This window comes from Tenebrio molitor, chromosome 1, assembly GCF_963966145.1.
Source record: "Tenebrio molitor chromosome 1, icTenMoli1.1, whole genome shotgun sequence".
Lineage (NCBI taxonomy): Eukaryota > Metazoa > Arthropoda > Insecta > Coleoptera > Tenebrionidae > Tenebrio > Tenebrio molitor.
The window spans coordinates 44,011,788-44,034,354 of record NC_091046.1 but is presented as its reverse complement, the minus strand read 5'-3'; the positions used below and the strand labels follow the sequence as shown (position 1 = coordinate 44,034,354).

General features: G+C 32.5%; 1 protein-coding gene and 5 long non-coding RNA genes across 6 annotated transcripts in view; 1 reads left to right on the top strand and 5 right to left on the bottom strand.

Moving 5' to 3' along the window:
* Lar (tyrosine-protein phosphatase Lar) overlaps nt 1-22,567 on the top strand; it is a 424,567-nt gene that overhangs the window by 49,989 nt on the left and 352,011 nt on the right. The gene's annotated exons all lie outside the window — the stretch shown is intronic.
* On the bottom strand, nt 1,835-2,977 carry LOC138141402 (uncharacterized). The gene is made up of 3 exons (XR_011163137.1): nt 2,893-2,977; nt 2,808-2,837; nt 1,835-2,315 (listed from the first exon to the last, which is right to left on the bottom strand). It is a non-coding gene; the product is annotated as an uncharacterized lncRNA (long non-coding RNA).
* Nucleotides 4,178-5,171, bottom strand: LOC138141621 (uncharacterized). The gene is made up of 4 exons (XR_011163216.1): nt 5,091-5,171; nt 5,000-5,029; nt 4,861-4,944; nt 4,178-4,804 (listed from the first exon to the last, which is right to left on the bottom strand). It is a non-coding gene; the product is annotated as an uncharacterized lncRNA (long non-coding RNA).
* LOC138134752 (uncharacterized) lies at nt 13,908-14,256 on the bottom strand. The gene is made up of 2 exons (XR_011160816.1): nt 14,170-14,256; nt 13,908-14,113 (listed from the first exon to the last, which is right to left on the bottom strand). It is a non-coding gene; the product is annotated as an uncharacterized lncRNA (long non-coding RNA).
* Nucleotides 17,662-18,107, bottom strand: LOC138134709 (uncharacterized). Its single transcript, XR_011160803.1, has 2 exons — nt 17,921-18,107; nt 17,662-17,864 (listed from the first exon to the last, which is right to left on the bottom strand). It is a non-coding gene; the product is annotated as an uncharacterized lncRNA (long non-coding RNA).
* Nucleotides 21,820-22,243, bottom strand: LOC138141604 (uncharacterized). Its single transcript, XR_011163207.1, has 2 exons — nt 22,079-22,243; nt 21,820-22,022 (listed from the first exon to the last, which is right to left on the bottom strand). It is a non-coding gene; the product is annotated as an uncharacterized lncRNA (long non-coding RNA).

Sequence of the window (22,567 nt, the reverse complement as noted above, 5' to 3'; positions counted from 1 at the left end):
TTTCGCGTAGATATTATGTATCATTATTTTCTGACCACTACTAACTGGCTTTCCCCTCGATTTTTTTTTTACAACAGAACCAGGTTGTTGTTCTGCCATTATGCTACACCAACAAACGACACTTTAACTTTGTGCACGAGAATTTGACGGTGACGCAAAAATTATGACATATTTCAAAAATAATGTCAAGGATTAGATATTTTTAAAAATAATTTGGTAATTATAGTTCAATGTAAATAAGGCTTGTCACGTGGTGCAAAATAGAGTAATCTGATTTGTCAATTTTAGTCCCTATCTCCCGCAACGCTTCGTTCTTAAAAAAAATAAACTATAAGCAGTGTTACTTTCTCCTGAATTGGGAAAAATACTTGCTTGGTTCTTATTGTACTTGAAAAGTTCTTTGGGATCCGAAAGCAAAGTGTAGATTTTTAACAACCAGTCTTGACTTAATCTCATCATTGTAAAAAATTGAAGTACATTGGAGTACATTTTCGTTGCAATAATGCATCATTACGATGTGGGTATTATTGTTTAATTTTAAATGTCTGTTCGACATGAAAGTTTAGCTAATTGCCGCAAATGAATAATACTCGTGTACCAAACAACATTTTTTTCAACAAGTTTTTGCGATAACTACTTTTATTTCAAAATTATTTGTAGGTGTCAGAAAAGATAAAATTTCATCTTACGTGTAATTCAAAGCTTATCTTGTCTAAAGCCCATAATACATAGTGCAGTACAGTATAGTATTGAGAACCAAGACAACGCAAACTTTATCTTAAAAAAATTGCCACCATTTCTATTTTATAGTGCATTTATGTTTCAAAATCTTCAGGAAACTGTATTTCGGATATTTGAAGTGAGTTTTTTTTTGTTTTATATTTTTAAATCATTCTCACAAATTCATTCAAAATGGCATGGTGATTGTTTAATTTTAGTTATTAAGATATAAGTGTAAAAAATTATCCTTTATTGCACGAACAGGTTTAAAATACGACCGAGGTACGAGGGAGGATTTTAAAGGATGTGAGTGCAACAAAGGAACTTTTTACACGTATCTCTTACAACATTTTATCTACGATTCAATATTTTATGAATAACCAAAATCGTTTGAGAACCCCATCGTTTAGCAACCTACTTCTAAACAATATTTCCAACAAATTGTATTGTTGTATTCTGACAGTTCTGTGCCATAAAAGCGTGCACTAAAAGTTTTATGGCACGATTCCGTCATTTCACTAAACGTTAACTTTGACAACGATTTTTAGTGCAAAAAGTGCCTACATTTTACACGATCGTAGATAAATTAATTTAACAATCGTCACATCATTTATGTTTAAAAACAGGATTTTTTAATGAAATTAAATCAGACAACATTGTTCAAGTTTGAATTTCGGAACACTCATGTCATTTTTCTGACAACAAAAAATTTGAAATTTAGTCACTTTATCCAACATGATAAAAATAAATACATCCACCCCTTATCGACATTCATCATGAATAGACTATACTATATGTAATACTACTGTTACGTGTAAGGACTATACAATGGATATTTTATTTCCTTGTCACTTTATAAAATAGGTTCTTTATAAACGAATATGATATGTTTGTAGATTTCACAAAAAAAATTGAGTCAGGAATAAAGTATAATTATTACATTGTGTTTCAAATTACAAATTAAACATCTTTGATTAGTCTAGTACACCATTTGCATGTCAAATACTTTTTTGTATCGGTGTCATGTGTCATCATCAGACAAGAGGAAATAATTGTTGTTTTTGATTTTTTTTTAAGTGTGTGTTTCATGTGAAATAAATAAATTGTCCAGTTTTGATTAATTTTTTTATTCAGCAACAAGACCAGATCTTGTCCTTTTAAGTTGATGCCAAGTAAGACCAGATCTTATCCTTTTTTCTTGTAGCCGTCAAGTGGACTGTACGGAATTGGTTTTAAAGCATCCCAAAACTTGGACCTAGGTGCAAGCTCATATTCTTCAGGATTCGCTTTCCTAAAGTCCGGTATTACGACGAAATTAGGCTCGACTACGATATTATCATATCCTTTAGTTTCGTCGGTCACACATCGCAGATGATTTCTGAGGGCAGCGATTGTAGTCGAAATTTGAAAGTTCTTAAATTCCACCTCACTAAGCCCTTTCAGTTTTTCTTCCGGGATAGCAAGAGTAGGCATGTAGGCCACCTCTAAACATTTGCTCCAGGCTTTATCCGCTACGGCCTGAAGTGAAGCAGCTCTGTCTTCAAGGTCTTCTTTTCCAGGTGATCTTGCGTTTACGCCCGCACCGTAGCCTCTTACTGTAAAAAGTTGTTTACGTTAAAAAAGCTGACATCCATTCAGACTTACGAAACTGGAAATCGTCTTCGACACGAGCGACGAAATACTTGATTCGATTAATATTTTCTAATGAGCTCTCTCTCAGCGAAATGTATTTTTTCTATTCAGTTACGAAAAGCAACCATTGTGATATGTCATTTTAGTTGTCAAACGTGCTTCATTTAATAACTAGTCAAAAAAGTGACATTATATTATCACTAGTATTAAAAAGTGACATTAGTATTATTATCCCGGAAAATTATTGAAATAGCAGATTTAAACAAGATTTTAATTAGAATGTGTGCTTTTCGTAACTAAATTAGAAAAAATCTTGTATGAAACACGTAGCAAAATGGCTAGTTTTTTTGCACACGACATGTGCCAATTGTCATGTCTAGTGCAAAAAGACGCTCATTTTGCAACTCGTTGCATAAATAGCTATTTTATAATCATGAAATTAATTTTTTTTTTACCTTGATAAGGCATCGACATGCTGACACATACTGGAAAATACTCATTAAACATTTCTGAAAGTCAATCTCAAACATTATACATTACCGGTTGTACAAATTGTTACCGACAAAAACAACAGCAACTTCATTTTGACGAATAGCTTTGATTCTTTTCGTTTCATTTATAAGTTTGTTTTTATAAATGTCCTTAAAGTGAACTGTCACGCAAAATTTGGTTCACAATTAATTATTATTAGATGGAATGCTGTTTTAATTACTTATAGAACTATTAAATTTATTAAATCTGCTTTTTTGATTGATATATTAGGCATAAATTTTAATTATTGCATAATTTCTAATCAATAAGTGCACTTTCCAATAAGTACAACTATTGGCCAAAATTCTAATTTTAGCGTCATCCTCGGCTAAATGCTCTTACAGATAGAACGTCAAGGGTACGAATAGGTGCATCGTCACATTTCTTACATTTTATGAACGGTCATTTGAAAATATTATGAAATTAGAAATCTTACGAATAAATCGAAAATTAACAACCTTATTTTAATCGTCCTAAGCACAATACATGGGCCATAAAATGTACAGTATTGTGTTTTAAAATTTTAATTGTTTACTTATCAGTTACAATTATCACAGTTAATTTTGGAGAAAATTTCTTTACATGGTGATTTTTTGGTACACGAAAAAGTGCACGACTTTGCACCACAATGCGGAGTTGCGACTAGGTGTAAAGTGACAACTACGATACAAAGACAACAAGATAGTTTGATTTGTAGTGAGACATGCCAGACAAAAATATTGTAGTTGTAAGAACTTAATTATTATAAGAAGAAGTGTATAAAAAGAATGATACATTCTTCAACGAGCGTATAATGACGGCTATTATTCAAGAGAATGAAAATCCAACACGAGCCGTAGACGAGTGGTGGAATCGTCCGAGTGAATAGTAGCCATCATATGCGAGTTGAAGACTATACTTTCTCCACGACTATACCAAGAAAAAACAATCTTTGAAAATTGAATTTAATTTGATTTTTGATATTTGACAATCAAAATTGTGCTTCGTTTAGCGGTTGCTACGCATCCGATTGACGATCTGCCCGTGATAGAATGAAAATACGAGGAATGTGGTTGGCCGATAGCCGTGGATTTCAGTATATTCTGTCACGGGGCGTGGAATTGATATCATTTTTTCTATGAATATCCAACAAGAATGCATTCATTCTTTAATAGTCAACATTTGTAACACACCTACGAAGAATTTATGGATATGTATTTCCATAAGTCTATTGCATCTTCACTATAAAATTTTCTTATTTTCTGTAGAAGTTCTTCTCAGCTACTACTCCGAGGTAGTTTGAAATATAACATAGTCAAATTTTAATAGATGTTTTATTTACTTCTGCACACTAGATAATAAATACAATTTTTTTTGGTACCGCAACCTCTGTTGCGTTTTTTTTTTTACATTTATTTATTTTGGTAATTGGCACCAATATCATTATCAATTTTAAGGCGAGAAGAAAATGTTTTTGTGTTTGATAAATGTTTAGAAAAATTTACAGAGACGCTTTAAACTGATTTGAAATAAATCTGTTTTTTTACTTTTGATTACACTTTTAATTTAACAAAATCCAAGATAAAATTATGGTCTTGTAGAATTATGACAAGTCAAAATCTTGGTATTGCCATTAATCATTTTCGCTTAGTACATTACGATATCTATAATTTTAACTGATCAGTTGCCACACAATTCACTATATTTTTCGTAACATGCTCTATAACTGTAGTAAATTTTCTTATAATTTTCTCCTCACTAAGCGGCTCCGTTTTACCATCCTCCATGTACAAAGTTCCAACTTCAATATCGTGGACAGCTTTGTTCTCGAGACAACTCTTCAGCTTATTTAGGAAAGAAACTACATCAGAAACATGAATCTCTTCAGATTTAACTTCCTCATCAAGAGATCTTTTTTGTAGGATCGTATCGTCATTTAGTACTGTAAAAAAATTGTTTTCGTTTATGCTAAACAAGCCAATATTGGTTCAGACTTACGGAGCATGAGATCGCTTTCGAGAAGATCGAGGCGTAGCCTGGCTTCATTAATATCGTACATGAGCGAATCGATCCGATCAACGTCTGCGAAATGTATTTTTTATGATCGGGAAATATAACTGTTTAATGATTTTATTACCTGGATCAGCTGCCGAAATGCTACCACTGACTGAAAAATATTAATTAAAAATTTCTAATAGTCAAAAGTCATTTTCCTAGTAATACATTACCGATTAAACAAATTGTTATTAACGAGAAGAATAACTTCATCTTGATGAGTGGCTTTGATTTTGTTCAACTCCCAAATTAAATTAATAAGGTTCTTTTTATAAATGCCTATAATGAGAATTGTCACGCAAAAGGTCCACAAATAATTGATATAATATTATTTTTTAATGTACTAATAAAACTTTGGAATACTGTTTTTTTTTGGATGATGTGGTACATAAATTCCCATTATTGTAGTTTTTATCAATAAATTAATTTTCCAACAAACACAGATTTTATCATGTCAAAGATCTCGTGGAACGACTGACGGTAGAGTTACGTTTTTTTTTTGAAAACCAATTGTTTTGGCAGAAAATCTCTTTACATGGTAAAAAAAAAGAACAGCAGAAGAGATAGTTTGGAACAACACGTAAGAGATCTACGAAGAATTGGATATGTTTCCACAAATTTATCGCAGTTTTCCCTACAAAATTTTCTTATATTCTTAGCAGTTCTTTTTTTGGAGGTTCTCAATGCCAGATCTCTTTCAGCACGAGAAACACCTCAAAAACTGAATCGATTTAAAAGTGAAGTTGTGAAACATCCATCGTATTTCCCAAACCTTGCATTAATGGATTGTCATCTTTTCCACACCACATTAGCTGGTCTGGTTTAATAGAGGGGATAACGTCCGAAGGGAGATTGATTTATTCTTTAGGTCAAAAGCGAAGGCTATGAGGATAATGAGATTTCAGATCAAGATGTAAACTTTTGGGTTCATTTCAAAGTTCTGTTTAAAAACAGAAAGCTGTCGTTAATGGCATGACACAATATTAAAAAAAAACACTTTTACTCGAAATACTCATCATTTTAATTGGAAGTTGCTTTTATTTTAACTGAATTTTATTATTTTAACTCCATGGCGGAGTTTTTTCTCAAGAACTGACAAATCAATCCCCTTATACATACAAGATGAGCCAGAGCACGACGAAAGACCGTACCAGGCGCTTTTTCTGCTGGTTGAAACTCATACAATTGGAATTCCGGTGTTCCTTGAAAAAAATCCATTTCCTTGTATAAAGTGAAGGGTTAACGATTGAAACGTACCTTCTGTAATAGATAGTATAGCAAGCGAGAATCAGCACATCAAAAACCCTATCTTCAGGAAATGTACATTATACTGAAATTTGCGCTTTTGAAATTTTCTTATATTCATACCAATTGAATTCGAGCACTTAAAGCGTGATGGGTTTTTTTCTTATTTTTTCGGTTTTTAAAACCATTTTCACTCATCCAATTCGGGTCCACGAGAGGCTAATAAAATCCTCATTGTTATTGCTTCAAACCCTCCACCACCCGGCGGCACGGCAATTTTGCCGGAGTACATACACTATTACGGATATTACTATCAAGTAATAGTGCAGTGCTAATCAACATAATTACCGGCGTCTCGCCTCCACATTTTGACTTTGTTGTGTTTTATTATGTTCTGTGTCAATGTTAAGGAACTTCCTCACGATGTGACATGAGTATTATAATATACCTTTTTGAATTTCAACTCCCAATGTGTTACCTAAAACCAAAATTTTTAAATTTTTAAAAAGAGATTGCGGTACTATTCCCGTTGCTGAAATTATAAGTGGTAAAATCGAAATTTTTTCTAAACACCAAAGATTTCTCATACCTAGCAACGGAGAGCTCTAAATATTTATTAATTTTTGTGTTATATTATGTGAATTTGGAACAGCTATATCTAAAAGATATGCTTGCTTTTGTTGTTTATTTAAAATAATAATGTCTGGTCTGTTATGCTTAATATGAATGTCAGTTAAAACAGATCAAAATATAATTTGTAATTATCATTTTCCAAACAACTTTCTGGTGTATAACTATGATGTGGTTGTGTATTCTTTATTTATTAATTTAACATTCTTCACACAATTTTATATTTTCATTTACACTTACAGGTCGCGGTTCTAATTTTGATAATTTTATTTCTCTATGATAATTTTAATTAGTCAAAAAATGGTGAATTTTTTTTAGCCACACATCAATGAATCAATGATGATTGTTGAGTTGGATTCGCTGAAGCTACTGGGTAATTAACACCGAACCATTTCTTCCTCTGAGAGTTTTGTTGAACATTTATTTTTTACATATGTTTTATTTTTAAATTTAATATGTAGTACGTTTGAAGAATACAAAATTCGACTCACAAAAACTACGGTATAGCGTTGTAAAATTTTAATTGTTAATCAAAATTAATTTTGGATCAAATCTCTTTACATAGTGACAACAAGAAAAAAAAAATAGAACAACAAAAGAGTACCTTCTCGTGAATTTTGTACAATATTTGTAGGTCTACATCTTCGAAGAATTTCGTAGTCAGCATTAGATCTGTTCCCACAAATGTATCACAGTTTCTCCCATAAAATTCTTAGGAAATCTTTCTTGGGGGTTCTCAATCCCAGATCTCTTTCAGCACGAGAACCCCCAAAAACTCAATTGGTTCAAATGTAAAGTTGTGAGACATTCATCGTATTCCCCAAACTTAGCACCAACGGACTGTCATTTTTTCCATACACCAGATTAGTTGGAAGTGGTTTAATAGAGGGGATGACGTGCGAAGCGAGTTTGATTTAATCATTTGGTCAAAATCGAAGACTGTCGGGATTTTCCAAATTTAAGATTAAGATGCATTTTTTTTTGCTTTATTTCAAAGTTCTGTTTAAAAACAGAAAACTGTTATTAATGGCATGTCCCAATATTAAAAAAAAAGATTTTACTCCAAATACTCATAATTTTATTGATAGTTGTATTAATTTTAACAGATTTTTTTTATTTTAGCGAAATATAATTTTCAAAAAAGATGCAATTCCATGGCGTTGTTTTTTCTCAGGATTAGATCTATCCGCATATACGACGATAACACCCTGTAGGATCCAGTCTTTTCACCACATCCGTTAGAAACCTGCTTTCAGCTTCAGCTTCGTATTGGGTTGTTCCTGAAAAAAAAAAATCATTTCCTGGTATAAAGTGAAGTGTTAACGACTGAAAACGTACCTTCGACAAAGTCTATAACAAATAGTATAGCAAGCGAGAACCAGCACAACATCAGTAACAACATCTTCAGGAAATGTATATTACAATGAAATTGGTGCTTTCGAAATTTTCTTATATTTATACAAATTGAATTCGGGTACTTAAAGCGTGAGGGTTTTTTTTTCTTTTTTTCGTTTTTAAAACCATTTTCACAAATTCAATTCGGGCCCACGAGAGGGTAAAAAAATCGCATTGTTATTGCTGTATTTATTAATTTAACATTTGTCACACAATTTTAAATTTTCATTTACATTTACAGGTCGCGTCTAATTTTCATTATTTCATTTCTCAATGATAAGTAGGCAAAAAATGTTGCGCTTTAGTTAATTCCACATCGATACATACTTACCTTCCTACCCTTCCTTTTTACAGCGATAAAAACAAATAAAAACAAATTGTTTATCAATTAATGTAGGTATATCAAGAGATAGAAAAACAGATGTTATGTAAGTCCATTAATGGCAGATTTTTAATAAAGACTGTTGTTAAGATGAAAAGTAACTCGAATGTAGAACATTTGACTGTTGACATCTGATTTGATGGCCTCAACGCAACGGTTCGATGTAGTTCGGCACACTGAAAGTATAATATCGCACAATTCCACAGGACCCTTGATGCACGTTCTTTTAAGACACTTTGTACATCCGTTGATGCATTTGTTTACTGTAGCCAAAGCATTGGCTTCCAAGAGTAATCAGATAGATATTGTAAAATAGATCTCTTTTTTTGTTTGTTATTGTAATCCAAATTCACAAAATTATCTCGTCGAGTTACGCTCGATCTTTTTCTAGACACTCAACTCGGGCACTGTTTGCCTTGCAAAATTTGACGAGAAAAACTGTCATCTGAGAAAATCGCAATATGTTGTTACATTTTTTAGGCAACAAGTTTTCGTTGAAAATACGAGTAGAAAATTTTCGGATAAAAGTAAGCTCTTGTGTAATGACAGTGCAGAGTCCCAATGTTTTGTTTTTGTCTGCTGTTATGCGATTATTAATGGTTTATTTAATGAGTTCGTGTGTAAATTGGGCCTTTTTTGGCACTCGTGGACCTTTAAAACGCTCGTTTGACTCGCGTTTAAAAATGGCCCACTTGTGAAAAAAAAGGCCCAATTTACACACGAACGAGTTGAATACAACGTTTTTTTGTTCGACGAGTCCCTCAAAGGCTCCAATTCGCTTAAAATCTTTAAAATTAGCTTGACGTTTTGTTTTGACCAGTTATGACATTTATTAAAATCCGTTCACACAGGAGAAAATTTTCAAATTCTGACAGTGTCGAACAAAAATATATTTTTCAATTGTTAATAAAACGTCTTATTTCATTTTCACAAGACAAGTTCTTGTATTATTGACTTGCTGCTATTGACCACTATGCCAACGTCTTATATATTTTTGTTCTCGGGGCATTTTGTCAGAATTTTTTTCTAAAAGTGCTCAAAGGAATAGCATTCACTATTTTAGTTTGTGAACTTGAAAATAGAAAAAAAAAATTCAGAATTCAATTAGGGTGTACAGAGGGGTGTTAAAATCGGCATTGCTACTCCCTCTTTATTCATTTAACAATGGTCATACCATACATTTTTAAACGTCGCGTGTAATTTTGAAAAGATTGTTTGTGTAATCAAGCTCAAAAATTAAAATTTTGTTCATAAAGACAGAACTGCTTCATATTGGAGATGCAAAAATTATATAAGATATGGAACTTTGGCTCCGATAGTAATTGTATGTATTGTGTTATTTTTACAATTACACGTTAGGTACATATTGTTTGTTGAGTTGGATTCGCAGAATTGGGTAATTAGCAGCGAGGCCATCTTCTTTTGAGCGTTTTGTTGAAAATTTATTATTTTCATGTGTTGAACGTATGTCTCAAAACATCTTTTTAAATTTAATACGTAGTACGTTTGAAGAATAGAAAATTCGACTCACAAAAACTACCGTATAGCGTTGTACAATTTTAATTGTTAATCAAAGTTAATTTTGTATCAAATCTTTTTACATGGTGACAACAAGAAAAAAAAAATAGAACAAGAAAAGAGTACCTTCTCGTTTTGTGAATTGTGTACAATATTTGTAGGTCTAGATCTTCGAAGAATTTCGTAGTCAGCATTAGATCTGTTCCCATAAATGTATCACAGTTTCTCCCATAAAATTCTTAGGAAATCTTTTTTGGGGGTTCTCAATCCCAGATCTCTTTCAGCACGAGAACCCCCAAAAACTCAATTGGTTCAAATGTAAAGTTGTGAGACATCCTTCGTATTCCCCAAACCTAGCACCAACGGACTGTCATTTTTTCCATACACCAGATTAGTTGGAAGTGGTTTAATAGAGAGGATGACGTGCGAAACGAGTTTGATTTAATCATTTGGTCAAAATCGAAGACTGTCGGGATTTTCCAAATTTAAGAATAAGATGCATTTTTTTTGCTTTATTTCAGTTCTGTTTAAAAACAGAAAACTGTTATTAATGGCATGTCCCAATATTTAAAAAAAAAAAACGGTTTTACTCCAAATACTCATAATTTTATTGGTAGTTGTATTAATTTTAACAGATTTTTTTAATTTTAGCGAAATACAATTTTCAAAAAAGATGCAATTCCATGGCGTTGTTTTTTCTCAGGATTTGATAAATCTATCCGCATCTACCCATATATCACATCCGATATTAACCTGCTTTCAGCTTCAGCTTCGTATTGGGGTGTTCCTTAAAAAAAATCCATTTCCTTGTATAAAGTGAAGTGTTAACGACTGAACACGTACCTTCGACGAAGTCTATAACAAATAGTATAGCAAACGAGATCCAGCACAACATCAGTAACAACATCTTCAGGAAATGTATATTACAGTGAAATTGGTGCTTTCGAAATTTTCTTATATTTATACAAATTGAATTCGGGTACTTAAAGCGTGAGGGTTTTTTTTTCTTTTTTTCGTTTTTAAAACCATTTTCACAAATCCAATTCGGGCCCACGAGAGGGTAAAAAAATCGCATTGTTATTGCTGTTTTTATTAATTTAACATTTGTCACACAATTTTAAATTTTCACGAGAATTTTCATTTACATTTACAGGTTGCGTCTAATTTTCATAATTTTATTTCTCAATGATAAGTAGGCAAAAAATATTGCGCTTTTATTATTAATTCCACATCGATAAAAACTTACCTTCCTACCCTTGCTTTTTACAGCGATAAAAACAAATAAAAACAAATTGTTTATCAATTAATGTAGGTGTATCAAGTGATAGAAAAACAGATGTTATGTAAGTCCATTAATGGCAGATTTTTAATAAAGACTGTTGACTGTTGACATCTGATTTGATGGCCTCAACGCAACAGTTCGATGTAGTTCGGCACAATGATAGTATAGAATCGCACAATTCCACAGGACCCTTGATGTACCTACGTTCTTTTAAGACACTTTGTACATCCGTTGATGTATTTGTTTACTGTAGCCAAAGCATTTGCTTCTAACAGTAATCAAATAGATATTGTAAAATAGATCTCTTTTTTTGTTTGTTATTGTAATCCAAATTCACAAAATTATCTCGTCGAGTTACCCTCGATCTTTTTCCAGACACTCAACTCGGGCACTGTTTGCCTTGCAAAATTTTACGAGAAAAACTGTCATATGACAAAATCGCAATATGTTGTCGTTACATTTTTTAGGCAACAAGTTTTCGTTGAAAATACGAGTAGAAAATTTTCTGATAAAAGTAAGCTCTTGTGTAATGACAGTGTCGAGTCCCAATTTTTTGTTTTTGTCTGCTGTTATGCGATTATTAGTGGTTTATTTAATGAGTTCGTGTGTAAATTTGGCCGTTTTTGGCACTCGTGGACCTTTAAAACGCTCGTTTGACTCGCGTTTAAAAATGGCCCACTTGTGAAAAAAAAGGCCCAATTTACACACGAACGAGTTGAATACAACGTTTTTTTGTTCGGCGAGTCCCTCAAAGGCTCCAAATCGCTTAAAATCTTTAAAATTACCTTAACGTTTCGGTTTGACAAGTTGTGACATTTATTAAAATCCGTTCGCACAGGAGAAAATTCTCAAATTCTGACAGTGTCGAACAAAAATATATTTTTCAATTGTTAATAAAACGTCTTATTTCATCTTCACAAGGCAAGTTCTTGTATTATTGACTTGCTGCTATTGACCATTATGCCAACGTCTTATATATTTTTGTTCTCGGGGCATTTTGTCAGAATTTTTTTCTAAAAGTGCTCAAAGGAATAGCATTCACTATTTCAGTTTGTGAACTTGAAAATAGAAAAAAAAAAAACAATTTCAGAATCCAATTAGGGTGTACAGAGGGGTGTTAAAATCGGCATTGCTACTCCCTCTTTATTCATTTAACAATGGTCATACCATACATTTTTAAACGTCGCGTATAATTTTGAAAATATTGTTTGTGTAATCAAGCTCAAAAATTAAAATTTTGTTCATAAAGACAGAACTGCTTCATATTGGAGATGCAAAAATTATATAAGATATGGAACTTTGGCTCCGATAGTAATTGTATGTATTGTGTTATTTTTACAATTACACGTTAGGTACATATTGTTTGTTGAGTTGGATTCGCAGAATTGGGTAATTAGCAGCGAGGCAATCTTCTTTTGAGCGTTTTGTTGAAAATTTATTATTTTCATGTGTTGCGCGTAATGTCTCAAAACATCTTTTTAAATTTAATACGTAGTACGTTTGAAGAATAGAAAATTCGACTCACAAAAACTACGGTATAGCGTTGTACAATTTTAATTGTTAATCAAAGTTAATTTTGTATCAAATCTCTTTACATGGTGACAACAAGAAAAAAAAATAGAACAAGAAAAGAATACCTTCTCGTTTTGTGAAAAACCTGCATTCGATTACCTTCTCGTTTTGTGAATTGTGTACAATATTTGTAGGTCTAGATCTTTGAAGAATTTCGTAGTCAGCATTAGATCTGTTCCCACAAATGTATCACAGTTTCTCCCATAAAATTCTTAGGAAGTCTTTTTTGGGGGTTCTCAATCCCAGATCTCTTTCAGCACGAGAACCCCCAAAAACTCAATTGGTTCAAATGTAAAGTTGTGAGACATCCTTCGTATTCCCCAAACTTAGCACCAACGGACTGTCATTTTGAAGTGAAACTTTTTATGGGAGGGTCTTGAAATTCTGATCGGCAACCTTTTTGTGTGACGAAAAGTGGTGGGGGTAAACACTGTCTCGCACAACGGTTGCGCCAATATTTCCATCTCACTTAAATGTAAGTTAATCTGTTTGACACGAAACAAACATCCCTTAAAATTGTGTATACTTCTGTCTTTGTCCCCTGTTTAATTTGGAAGCTTAAAAATGAACAATGATCAATGAGTTACGCATTTCGATATTGTTTAGTGTTATCGTTGTTTATAATTTATTTTCTTCATTAAAATATACAATTTTGTTGTGAATATGCTATTTAAAAGTGATTGATGAATAATTACAATGTTTCTCTGTAATACAAAAGTTTCACTTCTATCGTGCGTCTTTACGACACATTCTGTTTTTTTTTTTCCATACACCAGATTAGTTGGAAGTGGTTTAATAGAGAGGATGACGTGCGAAGCGAGTTTGATTTAATTATTTGGTCAAAATCGAAGACTGTCGGGATTTTCCAAATTTAAGAATAAGATGCATTTTTTTTGCTTTATTTCAGTTCTGTTTAAAAACAGAAAACTGTTATTAATGGCATGTCCCAATATTAAAAAAAAACGGTTTTACTCCAAATACTCATAATTTTATTGGTAGTTGTATTAATTTTAACAGATTTTTTTAATTTTAGCGAAATACAATTTTCAAAAAAGATGCAATTCCATGGCGTTGTTTTTTCTCAGGATTTGATAAATCTATCCGCATCTACCCATACATCAACACATCCGATATTAACCTGCTTTCAGCTTCAGCTTCGTATTGGGGTGTTCCTTAAAAAAAATCCATTTCCTTGTATAAAGTGAAGTGTTAACGACTGAACACGTACCTTCGACGAAGTCTATAACAAATAGTATAGCAAACGAGAACCAGCACAACATCAGTAACAACATCTTCAGGAAATGTATATTACAGTGAAATTGGTGCTTTCGAAATTTTCTTATATTTATACAAATTGAATTCGGGTACTTAAAGCGTGAGGGTTTTTTTTTCTTTTTTTCGTTTTTAAAACCATTTTCACAAATCCAATTCGGGCCCACGAGAGGGTAAAAAAATCGCATTGTTATTGCTGTTTTTAGTAATTTAACATTTGTCACACAATTTTAAATTTTCACGAAAATTTTCATTTACATTTACAGGTTGCGTCTAATTTTCATAATTTTATTTCTCAATGATAAGTAGGCAAAAAATGTTGCGCTTTTATTGTTAATTCCACATCGATAAAAACTTACCTTCCTACCCTTGCTTTTTGCAGCGATAAAAACAAATAAAAACAAATTGTTTATCAATTAATGTAGGTGTATCAAGTGATAGAAAAACGGATGTTATGTAAGTCCATTAATGGCAGATTTTTAATAAAGACTGTTGTTGTTAAGATGAAAAGTAACTCGAATATAGAAGAATTGAAGAAAATCACAAACTAAGACTTCGAACTCACAACTGACGTCAAGATTTATGAATTTAACATTTGACTGTTGACATCTGATTTGATGGCCTCAACGCAACAGTTCGATGTAGTTCGGCACAATGATAGTATAGAATCGCACAATTCCACAGGACCCTTGATGTACGTTCTTTTAAGACACATTGTACATCCGTTGATGCATTTGTTTATTGTAGCCAAAGCATTTGCGTCCAACAGTAATCAAATAGATATTGTAAAATAGATCTCTTTTTTTGTTTGTTATTGTAATCCAAATTCACAAAATTATCTCGTCGAGTTACACTCGATCTTTTTCCAGACACTAAACTCGGGCACTGTTTGCCTTGCAAAATTTGACGAGAAAAACTGTCATATGACAAAATCGCAATATGTTGTCGTTACATTTTTTAGGCAACAAGTTTTCGTTGAAAATACGAGTAGAAAATTTTCGGATAAAAGTAAGCTCTTGTGTAATGACAGTGTCGAGTCCCAATTTTTTTGTTTTTGTCTGCTGTTATGCGATTATTAGTGGTTTATTTAATGAGTTCGTGTGTAAATTGGGTCGTTTTTGGCACTCGTGGATCTTTAAAACGCTCGTTTGACTCGCGTTTAAAAATGGCCCACTTGTGAAAAAAAAGGCCCAATTTACACACGAACGAGTTGAATACAACGTTTTTTTGTTCGACGAGTCCCTCAAAGGCTCCAATTCGCTTAAAATCTTTAAAATTAGCTTGACGTTTCGTTTTGACAAGTTGTGACATTTATTAAAATCCGTTCACACAGGAGAAAATTCTCAAATTCTGACAGTGTCGAACAAAAATATATTTTTCAATTGTTAATAAAACGTCTTATTTCATCTTCACAAGGCAAGTTCTTATATTATTGACTTGCTGCTATTGACCACTATGCCAGCGTCTTTAATATTTTTGTTCTCGGGGCATTTTGTCAGATTTTTTTTTATAAAAGTGCTCAAAGGAATAGCATCCACTATTTCAGTTTGTGAACTTGAAAATAGAAAAAAAAACCAATTTCAGAATCCAATTAGGCAGAACTGCTTCGTATTGGAGATTCAAAAATTATACAGGGTGTTAGGGAATGGTCTCCCAAGAATTTCAGGGTGAGTTCATCAGGGAAAATGTGGGCGAAAACCTTTATACGGTTTTTGGATAAATTAAACCTTTTTCTGAAAATTAAATTGTTCCCTGCTGTTTTGGGACTGCTGAAATATTGCTTTGTGCACAAAAAAAAATCTTATAAATTTCGACTTATAAATGATTGCTTGGTAACGATTCGAAATTTACTACTGTCAAAGTTTACATTTTAATTTGATCTATCTTTTATCCGTCGCCTGCGAAGACTACAATCGTTTACAATGCCCGAATATTCTATCGAGGAGTATGCAGAATGTATTTTGTGTATGAAAATATAGCGGAAAGGCTACTGTTGCTGTCCGAAGGTATGCTAATGCTTGTATTAGGGCGAATGGAGGACATTTTGCACATTTATTATGATTTTTTTCAATACAAATACAAATAAATAAAGTTACACCAAAATTAACGAATGTTATTAGTAGTATTAGGTGGTTAGTGCTCGATTTCAAATCCCTTTAGAGGTTGATGGAGATGTGGTATCACAAATAAAGCTGTAGAAATAATTTCAGTTTATTGAAGCAATAAAAAAGGACTTACTTCAAGGTTGCGGTGAATCTAGATAAATATTTCGAATGAATTATTGATTTTGATCTTAAAAAAATGCAATCCTGGTAGTTTTTGATGAGATATTATCCAAGGGAAGTATTCAAAACCGAAACGTCATTGTGACAATAGGTACTCGATACAATCTGACAAAGGCATTGTTGTCTTTTAGTTGCTAAGCAATTAACTTTCATTTCAGAACTTTAACTATTTATTTAATTATTGCAACAATAAAATGGTGCAGGAGCTCCCAAACAGTGGGGCACCATTTTAAATTTTTATCTTTGAGAAAACCATTCATGTTGGGAAAAAATGGTATTAAGGTTTTCGACCATATTTTCCCTCAGAAACTCACCCTGACATTCTTGGGAGACCATTCCCTAACACCCTGTATAAGTTATGGAAGTTTGGCTCCGATAGTAATTGTATGTATTGTGTTATTTTTACAATTACACGTTAGGTACATATTGTTTGTTGAGTTGGATTCGCAGAATTGGGTAATTAGCAGCGAGGCAATCTTCTTTTGAGCGTTTTGTTGAAAATTTATTATTTTCATGTGTCGCGCGTAATGTCTCAAAACATCTTTTTAAATTTAATACGTAGTACGTTTGAAGAATAGAAAATTCGACTCACAAAAACTACGGTATAGCGTTGTACAATTTTAATTGTTAATCAAAGTTAATTTTGTATCAAATCTCTTTACATGGTGACAACAAGAAAAAAAAAATAGAACAAGAAAAGAGTACCTTCTCGTTTTGTGAATTGTGTACAATATTTGTAGGTCTAGATCTTCGAAGAATTTCGTAGTCAGCATTAGATCTGTTCCCACAAATGTATCACAGTTTCTCCCATAAAATTCTTCGGAAATCTTTCTTGGGGGTTCTCAATCCCAGATCTCTTTCAGCACGAGAACCCCCAAAAACTCAATTGGTTCAAATGTAAAGTTGTGAGACATCCATCGTATTCCCCAAACCTAGCACCAACGGACTGTCATTTTTTCCATACACCAGATTAGTTGGAAGTGGTTTAATAGAGGGGATGATGTGCGAAGCGAGTTTGATTTAATCATTTGATCAAAATCGAAGACTGTCGGTATTTTCCAAATTTAAGATTAAGATGTATTTTTTTTGCTTTGTTTTAAAGTTATATTTAAAAACAGAAAACTGTTATTAATGGCATGTCCCAATATTTAAAAAAAAAACGATTTTACTCCAAATACTCATAATTTTATTGGTAGTTGTATTAATTTTAACAGATTTTTTTAATTTTAGCGAAATACAATTTTCAAAAAAGATGCAATTCCATGGCGTTGTTTTTTCTCAGGATTTGATAAATCTATCCGCATCTACCCATATATCACATCCGGTATTATCCTGCTTTCAGCTTCAGCTTCGTATCGGGGTGTTCCTGAAAAAAAATCCATTTCCTTGTATAAAGTGAAGTGTTAACGACTGAAAATGTACCTTCGACGAAGTCTATAACAAATAGTATAGCAAGCGAGAACCAGCACAACATCAGTAACAACATCTTCAGGAAATGTATATTACAGTGAAATTGGTGCTTTCGAAATTTTCTTATATTTATACAAATTGAATTCGGGTACTTAAAGCGTGAGGGTTTTTTTTTTTCTTTTTTTCGTTTTTAAAACCATTTTCACAAATCCAATTCGGGCCCACGAGAGGGTAAAAAAATCGCATTGTTATTGCTGTATTTATTAATTTAACATTTGTCACACAATTTTAAATTTTCATTTACATTTACAGATTGCGTCTAATTTTCATAATTTTATTTCTCAATGATAAGTAGGCAAAAAATGTTGCGCTTTTGTTAATTCCACATCGATAAAAACTTACCTTCCTACCCTTGCTTTTTACAGCGAAAAAACAAATAAAAACAAATTGTTTATCAATTAATGTAGGTATATCAAGAGATAGAAAAACAGATGTTACGTAAGTCCATTAATGGCAGATTTTTAATCAAGACTGTTGTTGTTAAGATGAAAAGTAACTCGAATATAGAAGAATTGAAGAAAATCACAAATTAAGACTTTGAACTCACAACTGACGTCAAGATTTATGAATTTAACATTTGACTGTTGACATCTGATTTGATGGCCTCAACGCAACAGTTCGATGTAGTTCGGCACAATGATAGTATAGAATCGCACAATTCCACAGGACCCTTGATGTACCTACGTTCTTTTAAGACACTTTGTACATCCGTTGATGTATTTGTTTACTGTAGCCAAAGCATTTGCTTCCAACAGTAATCAAATAGATATTGTAAAATAGATCTCTTTTTTTGTTTGTTATTGTAATCCAAATTCACAAAATTATCTCGTCGAGTTACCCTCGATCTTTTTCCAGACACTCAACTCGGGCACTGTTTGCCTTGCAAAATTTTACGAGAAAAACTGTCATATGACAAAATCGCAATATGTTGTCGTTACATTTTTTAGGCAACAAGTTTTCGTTGAAAATACGAGTAGAAAATTTTCGGATAAAAGTAAGCTCTTGTGTAATGACAGTGTCGAGTCCCAATTTTTTGTTTTTGTCTGCTGTTATGCGATTATTAGTGGTTTATTTAATGAGTTCGTGTGTAAATTTGGCCGTTTTTGGCACTCGTGGACCTTTAAAACGCTCGTTTGACTCGCGTTTAAAAATGGCCCACTTGTGAAAAAAAGGCCCAATTACACACACAATTACACAATACAACGTTTTTTCGTTCGACGAGTTCCTCAAAGGCTTCAAATCGCTTAAAATCTTTAAAATTACCTTGACATTTCGGTTTGACAAGTTGTGACATTTATTAAAATCCGTTCGCACAGGAGAAAATTCTCAAATTCTGACAGTGTCGAACAAAAATATATTTTTCAATTGTTAATAAAACGTCTTATTTCATCTTCACAAGGCAAGTTCTTGTATAATTGACTTGCTGCTATTGACCACTATGCCAACGTCTTTTATATTTTTGTTCTCGGGGCATTTTGTCAGATTTTTTTTCTAAAAGTGCTCAAAGGAATAGCATCCACTACTTCAGTTTCTGAACTTGAAAATAGGAAAAAAAAAACAATTTCAGAATCCAATTAGTGTGTGCAGAGGGGTGTTAAAATCGGCATTGCTACATCGCCTGTAATTTTGAAAAGATTGTTTGTGTAATAAAGCTCAAAAATTAAAATTTTGTTCAAAAAGGCAGAACTGCTTCATATTGAAGATGCAAAAATTATACAGGGTTTTAGGGAATGGTCTCCCAAGAATTTCAGTGTGAGTTTATCAGGGAAAATGTGGGCGAAAACCTTTATACTTTTTTGGATAAATTAAACCGTTTTCTGAAAATAAAATTGTTCCCTGCTGTTTTGGGACTGCTGAAATATTGCTTTGTGCACGAAAAAAAATATTATAAATTTCGACTTATAAATGAATGACTACAATCGTTTACAATGCCCGAATATTCATTCTATCGAGGAGTATGCAGATATGTATTTTGTGTATGAGAATATAGCGGAAAGGCTACTGTTGCTGTCCGAAGGTATGCTAATGCTTGTATTAGGGCGAACGGAGGACGTTTTGAACATTTATTATGATTTTTTTCAATACAAATACAAATAAATAAAGTTACACCAAAATTAACAAATCTTATTAGTAGTATTAGGTGGTTAGTGCTCGATTTCAAATTCCTTTAGAGGTTGATCGAGATGTGGTATCACAAATAAAACTGTAGAAATAATTTCAGTTTATTGCAGCAATAAAAAAGGACTTACTTCAAGGTTGCGGTGAATCTAGATAAATATTTCGAATGAATTATTGATTTTTACCTTAAAAAAATTCAATCCTGGTAGTTTTTGATGAGATATTATCCAAGGGAAGTATTCAAAACCGAAACGTCATTGTGACAGTAGGTACTCGATAAAATCTGACAAAGGCATTGTTGTCTTTTAGTTGCTAAGCAATTAACTTTCATTTCAGAACTTTATAATCTGTTTCAAAATCAAAAATCCACCATCTGTTGAATCATGTTGGCAGAAAAAAAGAAATCCCTAGAATAAGTTTCATTTTTTTGGGTTGGCCCAAACTACCGCCAAAATTTGACTGAGAACTGTTGAGTTTACTTACGTAATACAAAATAATTAGGATTATGTACAAAAGGTGGTAGCTACCATATCATACTTTTTGAGTGAAATAATAAAATGAGAACAAAGAAACACGATGAACTACGACCAAAACGACTGTCCACAGTTTTCGTTCATAACCCCACTTTTTTCTGACATTTGCAGACACACTAAAAACAAAAGTTAGCGATGTTGTCGGTTGTATTTTCGAGGTAGAATGCAGTGTTGGTGGATTTTTGATTTTGAAACAGATTATAGCTATTTATTTAATTATTACAACACTAAAATGGTGCAAGAGCTCCCAAACAGTGGGGCACCATTTTAAATTTTTATCTTTGAGAAAACCATTAATGTGGGGAAAAATGGTATTAAGGTTTTCGACCATATTTTCTCTCAGAAACTTACCCTGACATTCTTGGGAGACCATTCCCTAACACCCTGTATAAGATATGGAACTTTGGCTCCGATAATAATTGTATTGTGTTATTTTTACAATTACACGTTAGATAGGTACATATTGTTTGTTGAGTTGGATTCGCAGAATTGGGTAATTAGCACCGAAGCAATCTTCTTTTGAGCGTTTTGTTGAAAATGTATTATTTTCATGTGTTGAGCGTAATGTCTCAAAACATCTTTTTAAATTTAATATGTAGTACGTTTGAAGAATAGAAAATTCGACTAACAAAACCTACGGTATAGCGTTGTACAGTTTTAATTGTTAATCAAAGTTAATTTTGGATCAAATCTCTTTACACGGTGACAACAAGAAAAAAAAATAGATCAACAAAAGAGTACCTTCTCGTTTTGTGAATTGTGTACAATATTTGTAGGTCTACTAGAAGAATTTCGTAGTCAACATTAGATCTGTTCCCCAAATGTATTACAGTTTCTCCCATTAAATTTTCGTGTACTCTTGACAGACATTTTCTTGGGGATTCTCAATCCCAGATCTCTTTCAGCACGAGAACCTCCCAAAAACTCAATTGGTTTAAATGTGAAGTTGGAAGACATCCATCGTATTCCCCAAACCTAGTACCAACGGATATTATCCATACACCCGATTAGTTGGAAGTGGTTTAATAGAGGGGATGACGTCTGAAGCGAGTTTGATTTATTCTTTAGGTCAAAATCGAAGACTGTCGGGATTTTCCAAATTTAAGATTAAGATGTATTTTTTTTTTGCTTTGTTTTAAAGTTATATTTAAAAACAGAAAACTGTTATTAATGGCATGTCCCAATATTAAAAAAAATCGATTTTACTCCAAATACTCATAATTTTATTGGTAGTTGTATTAATTTTAACAGATTTTTTTAATTTTAGCGAAATACAATTTTCAAAAAAGATGCAATTCCATGGCGTTGTTTTTTCTCAGGATTTGATAAATCTATCCGCATCTACCCCCATAGCGCACCCGCTAGATGCCTGCTTTCAGCGTCAGCTTCGTATTGGGGTGTTCCTGAAAAAAAATTCATTTCCTTGTATAAAGTGAAGTGTTAACGACTGAAAACGTACCTTCGACGAAGTCTATAACAAATAGTATAGCAAGCGAGAACCAGCACAACATCAGTAACAACATCTTCAGGAAATGTATATTACAGTGAAATTGGTGCTTTCGAAATTTTCTTATATTTATACAAATTGAATTCGGGTACTTAAAGCGTGAGGGTTTTTTTTCTTTTTTTTTGTTTTTAAAACCATTTTCACAAATCCAATTCGGGCCCACGAGAGGGTAAAAAAATCGCATTGTTATTGCTGTTTTTATTAATTTAACATTTGTCACACAATTTTATATTTTCATTTACATTTACAGGTCGCGTCTAATTTTCATAATTTTATTTCTCAATGATAAGTAGGCAAAAAATGTTGCGCTTTTGTTAATTCCACATCGATGAAAACTTACCTTCCTACCCTTGCTTTTTACAACGATAAAAAGCAATAAAAACAAATTGTTTATCAATTAATGTAGGTATATCAAGAGTCTTGTGGAGGTCGAATATATTC